The sequence below is a fragment of the Thermobia domestica genome, unplaced genomic scaffold (genome assembly GCF_964235325.1).
Source record: "Thermobia domestica unplaced genomic scaffold, izTheDome1.hap1.1 HAP1_SCAFFOLD_794, whole genome shotgun sequence".
NCBI lineage: Eukaryota > Metazoa > Arthropoda > Insecta > Zygentoma > Lepismatidae > Thermobia > Thermobia domestica.
This window is the reverse complement of record NW_027656504.1, coordinates 51,491-68,095: the sequence shown is the minus strand read 5'-3', so window position 1 is coordinate 68,095 and position 16,605 is coordinate 51,491. Positions and strand designations below refer to the sequence as shown.

At 37.9% G+C, this 16,605-nt stretch overlaps 1 non-coding gene across 1 annotated transcript; it reads left to right on the top strand.

Moving 5' to 3' along the window:
• The first annotated feature begins 1,547 nt into the window (after positions 1-1,547).
• Positions 1,548-1,666, top strand: LOC145677341 (5S ribosomal RNA). Its single transcript, XR_014129778.1, has one exon. It is a non-coding gene; the product is annotated as a 5S ribosomal RNA (ribosomal RNA).
• Positions 1,667-16,605: the final 14,939 nt, after the last annotated feature.

The window sequence follows — 16,605 nt, the reverse complement described above, 5'->3', positions numbered from 1 at the left end:
CTTATTAACGGTTTTGTACTTTCTGCAGTTCTATCAGTGCTGCTAACCTCTTACTATATCATTGAATATGTATGTTTATATATATATATATATATATATATATATATATATATATATATATATATATATATTTTACAAAAAATCATACTACTACGGAATAATATTAAATGCCTGTAAACCCTCATTTCTGTTTGCACTTTCTGTTACACTACCTTCCCCGAACTTCTTTCAAGTTATTAAGTGCAGAACGGGGAGTTATACATATTTACTTGCGCTTTCACAATATCTGCACATTGTGTAATAATAGGAGACGTATAAAATAAAACTATATACTAATACGTATATATATATATATATATATATATATATATATATATATATATATATATATATATATATATATATATATATATATATATACAGTACACATTCCACTATCCGAGGCTTTCCTTTTCTTTTCTTGCTGACGATAAATTACGCTCTTAGAAATGTTGTCTGAAAACAATAAGAATATGTGCAAAAAATACAATCAGAGGTAGAGGTCTTTAACAGGAACTAAGCAAGGGAGTTGAAAAATTTTTTATGCATGTAAAAAATATAGACATGAACCAACTTGTGAAATAAAAAGACCAGAAAACTACTCTTTCTAAATTATGTGTAAACTTTTTACCGAAAACGAAAGTTGCACGAAAGACTTTTTGTCCCTTTTTTGGCCTCCGGTGCTTGGGGTCCCTGGTTCAATCCCAGCTCGTGCCGTGTGAACTTTGTCGTGCATAAAGACCGTGCTCATGGGTTTTCTCGGGTTTCTCCCGTTTCCTCCCACTTTCTTCATTCAGTACTCATCATCACCGTCTCCTTTAGCGTAACCGGTATAAGTATGCGACGTAAATCTAAAGATTTCATTTCATTTCCCTTTTCTGCTCATACTGCTGATTATGCGCGATTATGCCAACATCCAACTCCGCGGATAATCGTGCGATTACTGTATATACAACTAATACAGATACGTAATTACATTATCAGTTACAGTATCGGTTTTTATTTACTAATTTGCCTCACTTTATTTGCATCCCTGCAGTAAATAATTCTTATCGATAATAGTTAAAATGTATATTACATTTTAGTGCTTCACGACTGAATGATCATCTGCCTTACGTTATCTCGCAGCTGAAGAGGATGCTACACTGAAAACTACCTTGCGTTATAAAGGGTAAGTGAAACATATCTTAAAAATATCTTTCATACATTTCATTGTGTACATTAAAGAATGTAAGTTTGCCTTTTTCCTGTAATCAATACTTAATAAAGGATTTATTTTTATTTATTTATATACAATTTCATACGTGGTTCGTGATAGTAAACTCGATAGGACATAGTGGCACTATGAACATCCGAATCACTCATCATTCGAACATTCAAATATTTATTCGAATATTAGTATATTCCAAGTAATGTTAACGACGTTAATATGCTTGCCTTTATAGTTAATAATGTCAATTCTTACTTAAAACATACTTCCTTAACAGGACATTGAAGAAAAGGTAGTTGCCAACGGCCATACCATGCTGAATATACCGGTTCTCGTCCGATCACCGAAGTCAAGCAGCATCGGGCCTGGTCAGTACTTGGATGGGTGACCGCCTGGGAACACCAGGTGCTGTTGGCATCTCTTTTTCAAATTTCATTATCCTTCAAGTACGAAAATACTAGAAACATTAATTTTATAGTACTTTCAAGAGATAATTTATCAACATTATTTCATAGCGATTAATCGATATTCTAAGCGTTATACCCACTATTTCTTACACTAACAGCCTGTTTATTTGCACGGCACATTAAAATAACCTGATTTCCGATCCGTGTGCACCTACTACTATACTTAACACGGAATGTATTACCACTTTTTAAAAGTAAATTATTATGACTAAGTGTAGATCTCCGGCGAGTAAATGCCTTTCGTATACAAGCACGACACATCTCCGCTATGTGCTTTACTTTTTTACTAACAGCATATAGAAATTGGATTTCAAGGTGTTTCTACATAACAGAATGAAGCAAATTTCGTGATTTAACTCTTTCGAATAATGTGTTGGTCCTGACAAGGACCGTTTGAAATGAAAAATCTTGAAGAAGATTTTTACTTAGAGCTTGTGTACTTGGTAACAGCCTTCGTACCCTCACTTACAGCGTGCTTGGCAAGTTCACCAGGCAAAAGAAGGCGCACAGCTGTTTGGATTTCCCGGCTGGTGATAGTTGACCGCTTATTGTAATGGGCCAAACGAGAAGCTTCAGCAGCAATACGCTCGAAGATGTCATTAACAAAGCTGTTCATGATACTCATAGCTTTGCTAGATATGCCAGTGTCAGGATGCACTTGCTTCAAAACTTTGTAGATGTAAATGGCATAGCTCTCCTTCCTCCTCCTCTTCTTCTTCTTATCTCCCTTGGAGATATTCTTTTGGGCTTTACCAGCCTTCTTTGCAGCCTTTCCGCTAGTTTTTGGTGGCATGATGACTCACTCGTTCAGCAAAATTAGATGTGTCCGCCGATTTATCGACTTCATTTAAATTACAGTACGTGTTTCAATTCGCGCCAACTGCCTTGCTTTTCATTTGATGCACTCGGGTGCACGCTTGAAGTAGTAACAAAACTGACTTGATTCATGGGAGGCCGCAATTTTTCCTCTCATCTTATTACGAAAGAATATTGAACAATGTCTGGTCGCGGCAAAGGTGGAAAAGTCAAGGGAAAGAGCAAGTCCCGCTCCAGCAGGGCTGGCCTTCAATTCCCAGTAGGCAGAATCCATCGTCTTTTGCGAAAGGGTAACTATGCCGAACGAGTTGGTGCTGGCGCTCCCGTGTATTTGGCTGCAGTCATGGAATACCTGGCAGCTGAAGTTCTTGAGTTGGCAGGCAACGCTGCTCGTGACAACAAGAAGACTAGGATTATTCCACGTCATCTGCAGTTAGCTATCCGTAACGACGAGGAATTAAACAAGTTGTTGTTTGGAGTTACAATCGCTCAGGGTGGTGTTTTGCCCAACATTCAAGCTGTACTTCTGCCCAAGAAAACTGAGAAGAAGGCATAAATGTAAGACCTATATCTCATACAAATCGGCCCTTATGAGGGCCACAAACCCCTTTATAGAGGAGATTTACGATTGAAATGAATTGTTTTCGATATACAGACTCATCAAAAGTGTCTGAGATAGTTGCTTAGTGTCATTCGAAATTCTCGCTGCTATTCGATTAATTAGTATGTGTAGTCGTCGATCGTAATTGAAGCCCATAGGAAGTCACACTATCTTTAGAATACTCCAAACAGCGATGTGCTTAGTTCCCACTACATTATTAATTATAAGATCATTACCTTTTGTATTGTCGCTAGCTACATTTTTTTGATATTTGCGTACATCGGGCTCATATTACCCAGAGGACAGGACAGTCGAGCCCAGATTCTCAGCAATGGAAGAAAACCTCATACCACATATTCTCATGTACTTCATGCTAGACAAAGGAATTTCCAACATTCTTAAAGCACTCATGTTTCTCTCTTGCGTTGGCTTGGCTGAAATTACTCTGTTCAATATGTTCTCGACATTTATTATTGTTCATTACTATGCCCCAATGACATCATGAACAGAGCGGATCAAAAAACTTTCCTAAATTTCTTTTGCAACATAGTAATGACATTAAATGCACACTTAAGTACGATTTATTCTTTGCAAGGTCGATATTCATATTTGTGTGATATGTGTTATATGTATATGGTTTGTAATACGCAACTACTCTTATTCTCTGATCTCAGAACTCATTTGCTACTGTGCCCAACGAGCGAGCCTAGGTTTCTTGTAACTACTGCCTTTCTTTAGTAAATAATGTGAAGTATACAATGCATTAACCTACATCTCATATTTGTATTACTCTTTATTTTACTAACCCGCTACGAAGTGTCATTAATTTACATGTAAATCACAATAGACACTACCGCAAAAGAAAAAAATCGAACCCAAGACCACGTAAACAAGATAAAGGACAAGATTCAGGTTTCTAACGCATTATTCGCCCCTCACAGCACAGTATAGAAGTTGTATAAGCCTCTATACGTACATCCTACTGTCAGAACAGAAATTCCGACTTGCGTTTCGCATCTCTCATGCTCGCTACTTCCAACAAATCGCCAATTTCCAACCAGAACCCCTTCTCCAGCATTAATACTGCTACATATGAATACGTATACATGAACGTACATAATGTAAAAAAAAACGTATGATTTTCTCAAATTAATCTCTCTACGTCTGTAATTTTGTGTGCATCAAAAGGCTTTAATGTAGTTACACGAATTCTTATAATCTAACAGAAAATCGCACAAAGTAAATCTTTCCCTTTATATAAATTTGTTGGCTCTGAAAAGAGCCGTTTATGCCAATTTTATATCCAAAATAGGAGGAACCCCAACTTAACCTCCGAAACCGTACAGGGTTCTTCCTTGCCTCTTCAAGGCATACACAACATCCATAGCTGTCACTGTCTTCCTCTTGGCGTGTTCTGTGTATGTAACAGCATCTCTGATTACGTTCTCCAGGAATACTTTCAATACTCCTCGGGTCTCTTCATAAATGAGACCAGAGATACGCTTCACACCACCACGGCGAGCAAGACGCCTAATAGCGGGTTTGGTGATACCCTGGATGTTGTCACGAAGAACTTTACGGTGGCGCTTGGCACCTCCTTTGCCAAGACCCTTGCCTCCTTTTCCACGTCCTGTCATTTCGATATGTTACTGCTTCGCTCACCACACACGAGAAATACAAGCCCAAGCAGCCCAAGACTCGTGGTTTTGTTCCTTCGATCATGCAGGGAAAGCACGGAGGAAAAACACAAAACGTGTCTAAGCCAATGAGAACTGTCCTTTTCGACTGACTTTATCCAATGAGAAATAGCTTGATTTAACGGTTTTGCTCTTTATATAACTTGACTTCATTCAGCGCGCAATCAACACGACAGTGCGAGAAGAGTGATAGCGTACACAGTATACTTTACTCCACTATAATGGGGCGAAAACGTCTTCGGAAGCCTATCACCTCCAAACCAGACCCCCCCTCAACACACGAAGATAGTGATACACAACAGTCTACAGAAACAGAGAAGAACTCTAATATTTCACCCACCAACACACATACAGAGAAGAACTCTGACAATTCACTCACCAACACAAATCCAGAGAAGAACTCTGATACCTCCACCACTGACTCAGAAACATGCCCTCATCAAACAGAGAAGAATACTAAACCAATAGCCAACTCATATACTGCACATTATGTGTTTACACAATTAGCTACCCAATTTCATGACATTGAAGAATTCTATTCTCCTCTCAGAGACCGACTTCCAGGCTTTGAATATTGTATTGCAGGCCGTCCAACCCTTAACAAAGAAGGATATCATCTTGCCTTTAAGTGTCAAGGAGCTCTTGACGCATTTCATAAGAAGTTCAAACCGAGTGATTTTGGCCCCAAAACCAGAATAACACCAATTTTGACTCCTGAAGACATCAAAAAGGCTGACGGAATCCTACCACCACCGCCAAACAAACATACCAAGAAGCACAGCAGACATACTTATACATGCGTCATCAAAGGCGTAGATGTCGACCTTACTATTCCAGAGCTCAAGGAATCATTCACAAAAGCAGGATTAGATTTTTGCAACCTAACAAGAATCCGCAACTCTGATGGTCCACTTCCGCTAATAAGGCTCTTCTCTTCAAATACAGAAACCATTAGCAGCTTAATTGCGAAGGGTCTCATCATTAACAACAAGAAACATCGAGTTGAGGCATCAAGATCGGCGGCACGACCTACACCATGTTACAATTGTTACAAATACGACCATCTAACCCATCTCTGTACGCAGAGTAGAGTCTGTTTTCGTTGTGGCGAAAGTCACTCTTCACCTTGTGGAAGACCAATTAACCGAATGTTCTGCGCCACCTGTAAGACAATAGGACACCGCACAGGAAGCAGTGACTGCCCCAAGAGGCCACACTTCACAGAAAGAAGACAAATCATCCCAAACATTTTGAATACAACAGAATTCCCACCACTACCAGAAACTGGCCCTTGCAAGGATCACCACCAGACCTCCACAATTCCAGAAGATGAAGAAGCAGAAGAACCCGACCAGCAACAGACCACTCCAAATTCAGATTTTCAAGACCAAATTAACGAAGCAATAGAACGAGCCACAAATTCCATCATGAAATGGGTAGCATCAATACTTGCAATAGTAACAGAACCCCCGAAACAAAAAACACTCCATCAGGCCATTTCTCAAGCCACCAGACAAATTTTTCGAAAACAGTTAAATATTCTCACAACCACTCATGGCAATATCTATATCACTCATAAAAATTTATCCCCATTTCCACAGAAAAACAACACATCTAATTCTTCTCACATCACATAAATCATCTCACCTACATTAACACACACACAATGTTTTTGAACTCAATGCCAAAAACTTCTCTCTTCGGCACTCTTCACGGATTCACAAAGAGAAGAAGATAGAAGATCAAAAGCTCCAACCAAGAAGATAAGAAGACTTTCAACGGCCAAGTACAGGACCACGAACAGGCCCATCTACCTGATGGACGCACTTATGCATCGGCTTCACTCAACATCGGAAGCACACAATCAGCAGACCCAAGAACAGAAGCCTTCGTGTTAAGACTTGTTGAGACCAGTTGTGCGCTTATCATCGCTGCTACCAACTCATCACATCAATTTATTAATATTTTCTCTGGATGAAGTAGCTAATAGCTAATATATCCTTCCATCTTCTGATGGTAAACAGACTATGCCTATGCCTATGCCTATCAGCGCGCAATTATTTGAAACAAGTCGTGACAGTTGCAATGGCACGTACCAAGCAGACAGCTAGGAAATCTACTGGAGGCAAAGCTCCTCGAAAGCAGCTTGCCACCAAAGCTGCAAGAAAGAGTGCTCCAGCTACCGGTGGAGTGAAAAAGCCCCATCGTTACAGGCCTGGTACTGTGGCTCTCCGAGAAATTCGTCGTTACCAGAAGAGCACTGAATTGCTCATCCGCAAGCTGCCCTTCCAACGACTCGTCCGAGAAATTGCACAAGATTTCAAGACAGATCTTCGCTTCCAAAGCTCAGCTGTCATGGCTTTACAGGAGGCAAGTGAAGCTTACCTTGTAGGGCTTTTCGAAGACACCAACTTGTGTGCTATTCACGCAAAGAGAGTCACAATCATGCCTAAGGACATTCAGCTTGCTCGCCGCATCCGTGGGGAACGTGCTTAAGTTTGAAGTTCTGGCACTGAGTTCAAAAACGGTCCTTTTTAGGACCAATACACTACTTAGAGATGCTGTTATCCTAACAAGGATCTTGTCCATACTTGTTATCTTTTTTTTTTAAATTCTCACGCCGTATGTTGCATAGTTAATACATCTACCTTCGTTTTCCTCTCGTTTCGTATATCATCCTATCTTTCAAGTATATTCTTTAGTTTTCCCCTATGTTTACCGATTGATTATCTTCGTTTTATGTGGTCAAGGATTCGATTTTGCCATATGTTGCATAAGTTAACTTCGATTCAACCACTGTTTGCCCTTCTCAACGTTATTAATCTCATAGAACTCGCAGGCGAAATATGTACTTCTTCCAAGGTAGCAAAAGTAATATTTTCTCAGAGGTCGCTGCTGTTGAATGCAAACGTTAAACTAAACTTTCTTTAAGTGTCTGTTTGTACTTAACATCAGTTCAATTGTACACCTACATTTCTGCTGGTGTTACTATTTTTCTTTATAGCAATATTACGAATTATAAGACGGTATCCGTGGTTATTAGCGTGTTCCCTTTTCCTAACACTTTCTCATTACACCAGTATTTCCATCATTCATTAGGCGTAATCACCCGTCTCCTTTATCATAAAAATCATAATAGTACGACGTTAAATTGAAACAGTCTACTTCACTTTCACGAGTTGTAATAAGTTCGAACATTTCTTTCACCCCAGCCTTGAAAAGAGTTGATTTTAGTTTAGTGTCCCTTTCAGCAGCAAGGCTGTTTCAAACGTGGACCTACTTATTAACGTGCAATGCGAAACATTTGAGCTCCCACCGAGAATCGAACCCAGTCAGCCTGCAAAAGTTTTTCTAACAAATGCATTAAGTGCGTTTTCTGTACTGTTTCGCTACTTGAAGATAGGAACAAGGAAAAAGTAAGTGATCACAAATTGACATTACGTAATGTGTTCCCCATTTTTTTTCGAGTACACCATTCTTGACACCCGTGAAAGCTTTCTTTCCCCACCCTCAATTCCCCTCTGTTATAAAGCACTTACATCAAGAAGTGCTTCGGTTAAAAAGAAAACTCAAAGTCCCTTGCGTGTATACTATACATTGCTATGAATGAACATGTGATAATGATAGGAAAAGCACAATTTTACTCTTCTCAAAGTATTTGATGGCTCTAAAAAGAGCCGTTTTAAAATGTCAGATGATTTACTGACACATTTACTTCTTCTTTGGTGCAGCCTTCTTAGCACTTTTCGGTTTTGCTGTAGCCTTCTTTGGCTTCGGGGCCTTTGGCTTCTTGGGAGTTTTTGCCTTCTTCACTTTAGATGGTGATTTCTTAGGTTTGGGAGCAGCAGCCTTTTTCTTTTCACCAGTCTTCTTGGGACGTTTAGCTGCTGGCTTTTTCGCAGGCTTCTTCTCCTTTGATGCTGATCGTTTCGCCTTGGTTGAAGATCCACCTTCAGGCTTCTCCTTCAGCGATGAAGCACTAAGCTTAAACGATCCAGATGCACCTTTTCCCTTGGTCTGAACCAAAGACCCAGAAGCAACTGCACTTCTCAAGTATTTCTTGATAAATGGAGCAAGCTTCTCGGCATCCACTTTGTAGTTCTGAGAGATGTATTTCTTAATAGCTTGCAGTGAACTTCCTCCCCTTTCCTTCAAATTCTTGATGGCGTTGTTCACCATTTCTGATGTTCTTGGATGAGAAGGTGTTGTTTTTGGTTTCTTAGGCTTTGCAGACTTCTTAGGAGAAGCCTGTGCCGGGGCTGCAGGTGCTGATGCCGTATCTGCCATTGCTTTCTGCAATAAACTCAACGATACTGAAGAATGAAATTTTCGCTGGCAGGCAGCGTTGAGTTTGGTTACGGAGCGCGGACCGGATAGAAAGCACTTGCTGAGGCGGGCTGAGGTAAACAGAAGTTCGTAGTTGCCACAACGATAAGTGTGTTTCCTTCTATTTTGATAAACGATTTTTTTCAGGTATTCAATGAATGCACCAGATCCTATTCTTCCTTACTGGCTAGAAGAAACTTTATTCCACATAACTCAAAAGGCATTTGTTTTTATTCGCTTTTCTATTTTATGTTTCAGTCATTGCTAAGTCGGTCACACTACTTTTTCACCCTCCTTGTGCTTATAATTTTCATAATTTAACATGGAAATACTTATCAATAAATAATTATATTACCATGGTAATTAACTTCAATCCTTCCTGTGATTATACGCAAAGTACCATCTTCGTACTGCTTACTATAGTTCAATGAAGGGAATCTATAAAGTAACGCGTGTCGCACACATCTGCCTTGCAAACTCCCTGGCCTACTTCCAATGTATAGACTTTTATTTCAAATCCTGATTTAATTTCATAATTTTCTGTAGATTTTAACATTTTATTACCCAGCTTCTTAATACGAATGACAATCAAGCCTAAATATTTATTCCCTTTAACTTTATTTTTCTTTTTTATTTTGTGCCTTGTTTCATATTTGTTCTTACGTTAGCAATTAACGCACTTACCGTAGTTATGTATGAACAGGTTGTTTCTATATTTATTTTATTCCAAATAAATTAAATATATATACGGATTATTTTATGGTAGTTGATATTTTCTGTTGTTTCCTACGTGAATTGAGGAAACGCACGGACTTTCGCCTAATTCTTGTGCTACTTTCATATGTCTGTATCTGTCGAATGCTGTCGATCTGTCGAAATGTGTATTACTATCTGTCGATTCATCGAGTGAACTGAATTCGTTAACCATTTCACCAGGCGCGCATGCATTTTTTTTTTCTTCTAAGGGATCCAAGCTTCGGGGGGCAAGGTTCCAATACTACAAGCCACTATGTCTATATACTATTATTCTGCATTCGAAAACACGATAAATATTCCACTTACTTTTTCACAAAAACATGATACAGACAGAGTACAGATGAAGTGTAAGATCAGATTTATATTGATGATACATCAATATTTTCCCTGTTAATAACTACATTTAATGAGAAAGTCTGCAAATGTATGTTCACTTAGGAACTTTTGCGAGGAGTCCGCACCCGGTGGACACCCCGTGAGTACGCCTCTGCACTTGACTATACTTCGAATTATACTGCAAACAGTTGTATTTTAGTTTCCCCGTTTAGTTCATCGATATCATTAACACAAAGAAAATAGATGTTATAGATGCGTATTCTCAGTTCTCGCTTTATATCCGGACGTCTGCAAAAATCTACTCCTTTTCTTTCTTTCACGCATCCACCAAACTAACAATGATTTGTATTATAATATTTGCGCATAAAATGTATATCTCATACCTTCCATGTTCTCAAGTATTCATAGACAAAAACGGTTACTTTCTGCGAACAAATTGTCCAAACACAGTGCAAATGTCATCTATAGATTGTCCTGGTTCCGTCTGCGTGTACATAACAATGCGTCATAATCATACATTGCACATTAAGGATATCAATTAATCTTCCCAAATTCCTAGATATGCCTGGCAAAAGTTCCGCGTGTTGTAAGGATATTACATTTGTACTACCGACAAGGTGGTATCTTCCAACATTGAAGTTCAATAAACCCCAAATGTGTCGGATATAGTATTTGATTTCTTGTCTCATTGTTTGCGTCAGAGATGTCTTCTCAAGTTAGGATTTACGATACATACAGGATGAGTTGTATATATTGTTGCTGCCAGCTCTATATTAATCCCATATTTGTAAACGAATAAAAACAGTATTCTAATTATAACAATGTGCTCACAATTAATTTTATTCTTAATTGTTATACGTATTGTTGATTAAAAATGAAAATGTTGCTAAGTGAATTTTATTAATATTTTCTGTTGCGTGATATAGGAAGTGAGTGAAATATTGGAGGAATATAGTGTGCGTAGCAGATGATGTGCAGTGGCTTTGGATCGCCTGTGATAAGGTAAGGCATTTGCTATTTTAATTAACACATTTTATATACTGTAATCCTAATTATTTTTATGTGAATGTGCTTACTACTTGTGTATTCAGTGGGACCGATGTTTTAATATGTATGGTCAAGCAGTGTCGAGCCTGGTCAGTGTGTGGATAGGTGACCATTTTTTGTAAATCGATAACATTTAACTTTGTAAACACGGATGAAGTAGAAGTATATTTATTTTATTTTTTACCTCAAATATGTAGGACACTTCTCCTTTGTACATCAATTATTATTATTAGTTCAACTTGTTTACAAGTTAAATGAAAAGAATAGTCGTTATCGTGTGATGATTGTGCTCATTAGGCTAAAGAAGACTCGTGATAAGAAAGAAAAGAAGAACGGTGCTCAAGTTTCGTCACAGCATATTCTCAAAAATTTACAGGCAAAATTCAGTGTTCTGCATGAAAAGGCATATTTGTACGAAAAAAAAAAAAATTCTGCAGACGACAGAATTAAATAAAGTAATACACATGTATTTTAGAGTTACTGGTGTAAAATCATTACAAGTGCTTTGCCAGGTGGCCAATAAAAAGCACGAATACTATTTAAGGGAGCCAAAACAGGAGAAAGCTGGGGGCCTGAGCGATAGCAAGAATGTGCGTCCAAAGTGAACAGGAGCGAAGGCGACGCGGGTATACGTATAAGCAAGGGTAGTGGAAACCAGTTAGTTTTCGAGTTTCAATAGCACTTGTCATGCATCCATACTAGTAGCGCCCCGCTTGTAAACATTAAGTACACTATGCAAGAATACACCGCCGGTGGAAAATAGTACCTAATACAGTTATCTTTCATATATACTGACTTATTTTACAGTAGTAACCCAACACTAGTAAACGTAAAATAAAAGTGTATAACTTTATATTTAATTCTATCGCCTGGCTTAGTTTTTCACCTGTAAGATGTACTTATTTAGAGCAAGTTTCTTAACTAGCAAATTAAACCGAGAACCACAGCAACCATATATATATTCTTATGATGTACTTTTCTTTGAGTGGTGTTCTCTGTCTATTCAATAACATTTTCTCAGTTTAATGCTAGCAAAAAACAAAACAAAATCAAAGTGTTTCTATATAAATTTAGTTCACCGTGTTGTAATATCACATGGAATTGAAAAACGAATAGTCGAACCTCTGCTATCTCGATCAAACTTCTCAGGATGATATACTGACTTACCGCAGAAGTTCGACTGAATACGTTTCTCAGTTCCATGGGAGAACCTGGAGAAGCAAAAGCCTGCGCAACGGAAAATACTAAATAAACTTGTAGAGCAGGTCAAGATGTATCATCATGCCAAGTTTCATTCAGATCAGAGAAGTTTGGCTGCAGCCATTTTCATTACAAAGCACAAAATGGATGGTCCCTAACCTCGAGAATCTTCACAATTGTCGACGAGTTGAACTGCACTCATCTGATCAAAATCAAACTTAAAATGGCAGTTCACTTTCAACTGTTAAATAATATGATATGCAGGCTTCTGCTTTCCTAGTTACAGTCTATCCACTGTGGTATGCATATTAGTAGAAATGTGAGAGTGCATATTTATTAAAGATTTGCTTCAAAAAGCGATGAAAGACATAGGCATTCCCGCGGGCGGTGATAACAAGATGCCGGAAAACGAACAAGCAGAAAGAATATGGGCTGAAGAAGTGTAAACGACGACGCGGCGGCCCGTAAAGGTGTTGCCGTCCTATTAAATGAATAATATCAAAAGAAAGAAAAAAAAAGTAAAAAATTTCGCGCTCGTAATCAAGACAGAAAGCAACTAAAGGAAATCTTTGTTTTACGTCCCACGTTATGCCGCTTAGGCTAAAAGAGGCGCTGATTATGAGAAATGATTGAAATGGTGGTGGAATGAAGAAAGTGGGAGGAAACGGGAGAACCCCGCGGTAACCCACCGCACATAGTTTTTGTCCACCATAAAGTTAACTTGGCGGGGGCTCAAGACAGAAAGACGGTTGGAAAAACAAATAAACGATGTTCCATCCCGTAAAAATGTTGGCGACCTATGAAATCAATATTTTTTCTTAAAGAAAAAAAAAAGAATTAAAAAGAGAAAAAAAGGTCAAAATTTCGCGCTCGCTTCGCTCGCGATCAGCAGAGAAAAGAGGACGTGACGCACCCCTAAAAGTGTTGGCGACCGATTGAATAAATATTGTGGGTAAAAAAAAAAAAAAAAAAGTCAAAAATTTCGCGCTCGCTTCGCTCGCGATCAGCACAGAAAGAAGGACGTGACGCGCCCCTAAAGGTGTTGGCAACCGATTCAATACATATTGTCGGTAAAAAAAAAAAAAAAAAAAACGCTCGCTTCGCTCGCGATCGACATGAAAAAGGCAACGACGTGACGCCCCGTAAAATTGTCGGCGACCTATTCAATCAATATATTCGGTTGAAAAACAAAGTCAAAAGTTTCCCAATCGCTTCCCTGCCGATCGACATAAAAAAAAAGGCAACCCCTTCACCTCTCCTTATGCATTCATCAGTAAACATACAACCATAGATCACAATACCACTCACATCACCTATCAGTTCTCCACGTCCATCAAGATCCAATCATCGCCCTGGCCCTTTATGATGATACACAACATTACATGTTATTGTGTGCATTGCCCCGCGTTACAATACATGACCAAAAAAAAAAGAGAAAAAGAGCTGCACTGCCTTCAGTGTAGACATGTTCGTATTCGTAGAAAATGATTTTAGGTACACGATAGTACAGTAATCTATCTTCACATGCTTCAGATGTGAACGATACCTACACATGAAGAGGGCTCCCGAGGTTTCCTTTTCCAATAGGATGGAGCTCCACCACACTTGCAGAATGACGAGAAGTTATGTTAATAAATATATCCCAGAGAGTGTTTCGTAACTCGCCCTTGGTCCTAATGATGAAGCGTTCTTCAGATGGCCCCGATGTCTCCACACATGATACTATGCGACTTCTTTTCACGAGGCTCTCAAAGATCACGTTTGTGTCCTAACATTCTCTGCAGATATGACACAGCTGCGATAGCGGATCACAGAAGCCTTTCCTCTCCTTACAAGAGACGTGTTCATTCGAGCATGGGAGTAATTCGACTATCGATCAAATATCTCCCGTGTCACGATAGTAGTCACTTTCAATTCTTCTAACGAAGGTAAGAAAAAATGCTATACAAACTTCCTTTCGGTATATAAAGGATTAGGGGCCCAGAGAATATTTTCTTTCAAGAGGATACATTCTTTTTCGAACACCCTGTATATAGATCCTCTAATTATAACTGCAAACAAAATGTTGATTTTGCAATTGCTTCCATGAGAGAAAATTCTGTGCACTTTCTTTCTGAAGGGCCGGGCCTAAACGTTTTCCTTAATCATTAAATTTAGTAGTTATCTACAATTACATAGTTTTCCATTGTTCTCAAAATAAAGATTTTTCTCTATGAATTGTTGAATGTTGCTAGGGATATTGAAGTAATTCTTTTTAGTGTTTTTTTCTTTACAATAATGTACTGAACGCCTGCATTAAGGAAGTTCGTGTGTCCATCTTGCAAAATGTTTCGTCTTTTTTCATGCCCACTAAGATAAATATTCATTTTGCTCTTTTCTCCGTATGCAAACCACATTTCTTAAAGGCAACATTTTCATACAAATGTAGTACTAAAAACTTCTAATTGGCAACATCTGGGCTGCGAAGAGGAAAAAGAAAGAAATCTCGTACGTATTCGCGCGCAATTCGGAATTAGCCAATGAAAAGCACAAAAGCGGCCACCATCTCTCTCTCTTTCTTATTAACGGTTTTGTACTTTCTGCAGTTCTATCAGTGCTGCTAACCTCTTACTATATCATTGAATATGTATGTTTATATATATATATATATATATATATATATATATATATATATATATATATATATATATATATATATTTTACAAAAAATCATACTACTACGGAATAATATTAAATGCCTGTAAACCCTCATTTCTGTTTGCACTTTCTGTTACACTACCTTCCCCGAACTTCTTTCAAGTTATTAAGTGCAGAACGGGGAGTTATACATATTTACTTGCGCTTTCACAATATCTGCACATTGTGTAATAATAGGAGACGTATAAAATAAAACTATATACTAATACGTATATATATATATATATATATATATATATATATATATATATATATATATATATATATATATATATATATATATATACAGTACACATTCCACTATCCGAGGCTTTCCTTTTCTTTTCTTGCTGACGATAAATTACGCTCTTAGAAATGTTGTCTGAAAACAATAAGAATATGTGCAAAAAATACAATCAGAGGTAGAGGTCTTTAACAGGAACTAAGCAAGGGAGTTGAAAAATTTTTTATGCATGTAAAAAATATAGACATGAACCAACTTGTGAAATAAAAAGACCAGAAAACTACTCTTTCTAAATTATGTGTAAACTTTTTACCGAAAACGAAAGTTGCACGAAAGACTTTTTGTCCCTTTTTTGGCCTCCGGTGCTTGGGGTCCCTGGTTCAATCCCAGCTCGTGCCGTGTGAACTTTGTCGTGCATAAAGACCGTGCTCATGGGTTTTCTCGGGTTTCTCCCGTTTCCTCCCACTTTCTTCATTCAGTACTCATCATCACCGTCTCCTTTAGCGTAACCGGTATAAGTATGCGACGTAAATCTAAAGATTTCATTTCATTTCCCTTTTCTGCTCATACTGCTGATTATGCGCGATTATGCCAACATCCAACTCCGCGGATAATCGTGCGATTACTGTATATACAACTAATACAGATACGTAATTACATTATCAGTTACAGTATCGGTTTTTATTTACTAATTTGCCTCACTTTATTTGCATCCCTGCAGTAAATAATTCTTATCGATAATAGTTAAAATGTATATTACATTTTAGTGCTTCACGACTGAATGATCATCTGCCTTACGTTATCTCGCAGCTGAAGAGGATGCTACACTGAAAACTACCTTGCGTTATAAAGGGTAAGTGAAACATATCTTAAAAATATCTTTCATACATTTCATTGTGTACATTAAAGAATGTAAGTTTGCCTTTTTCCTGTAATCAATACTTAATAAAGGATTTATTTTTATTTATTTATATACAATTTCATACGTGGTTCGTGATAGTAAACTCGATAGGACATAGTGGCACTATGAACATCCGAATCACTCATCATTCGAACATTCAAATATTTATTCGAATATTAGTATATTCCAAGTAATGTTAACGACGTTAATATGCTTGCCTTTATAGTTAATAATGTCAATTCTTACTTAAAACATACTTCCTTAACAGGACATTGAAGAAAAGGTAGTT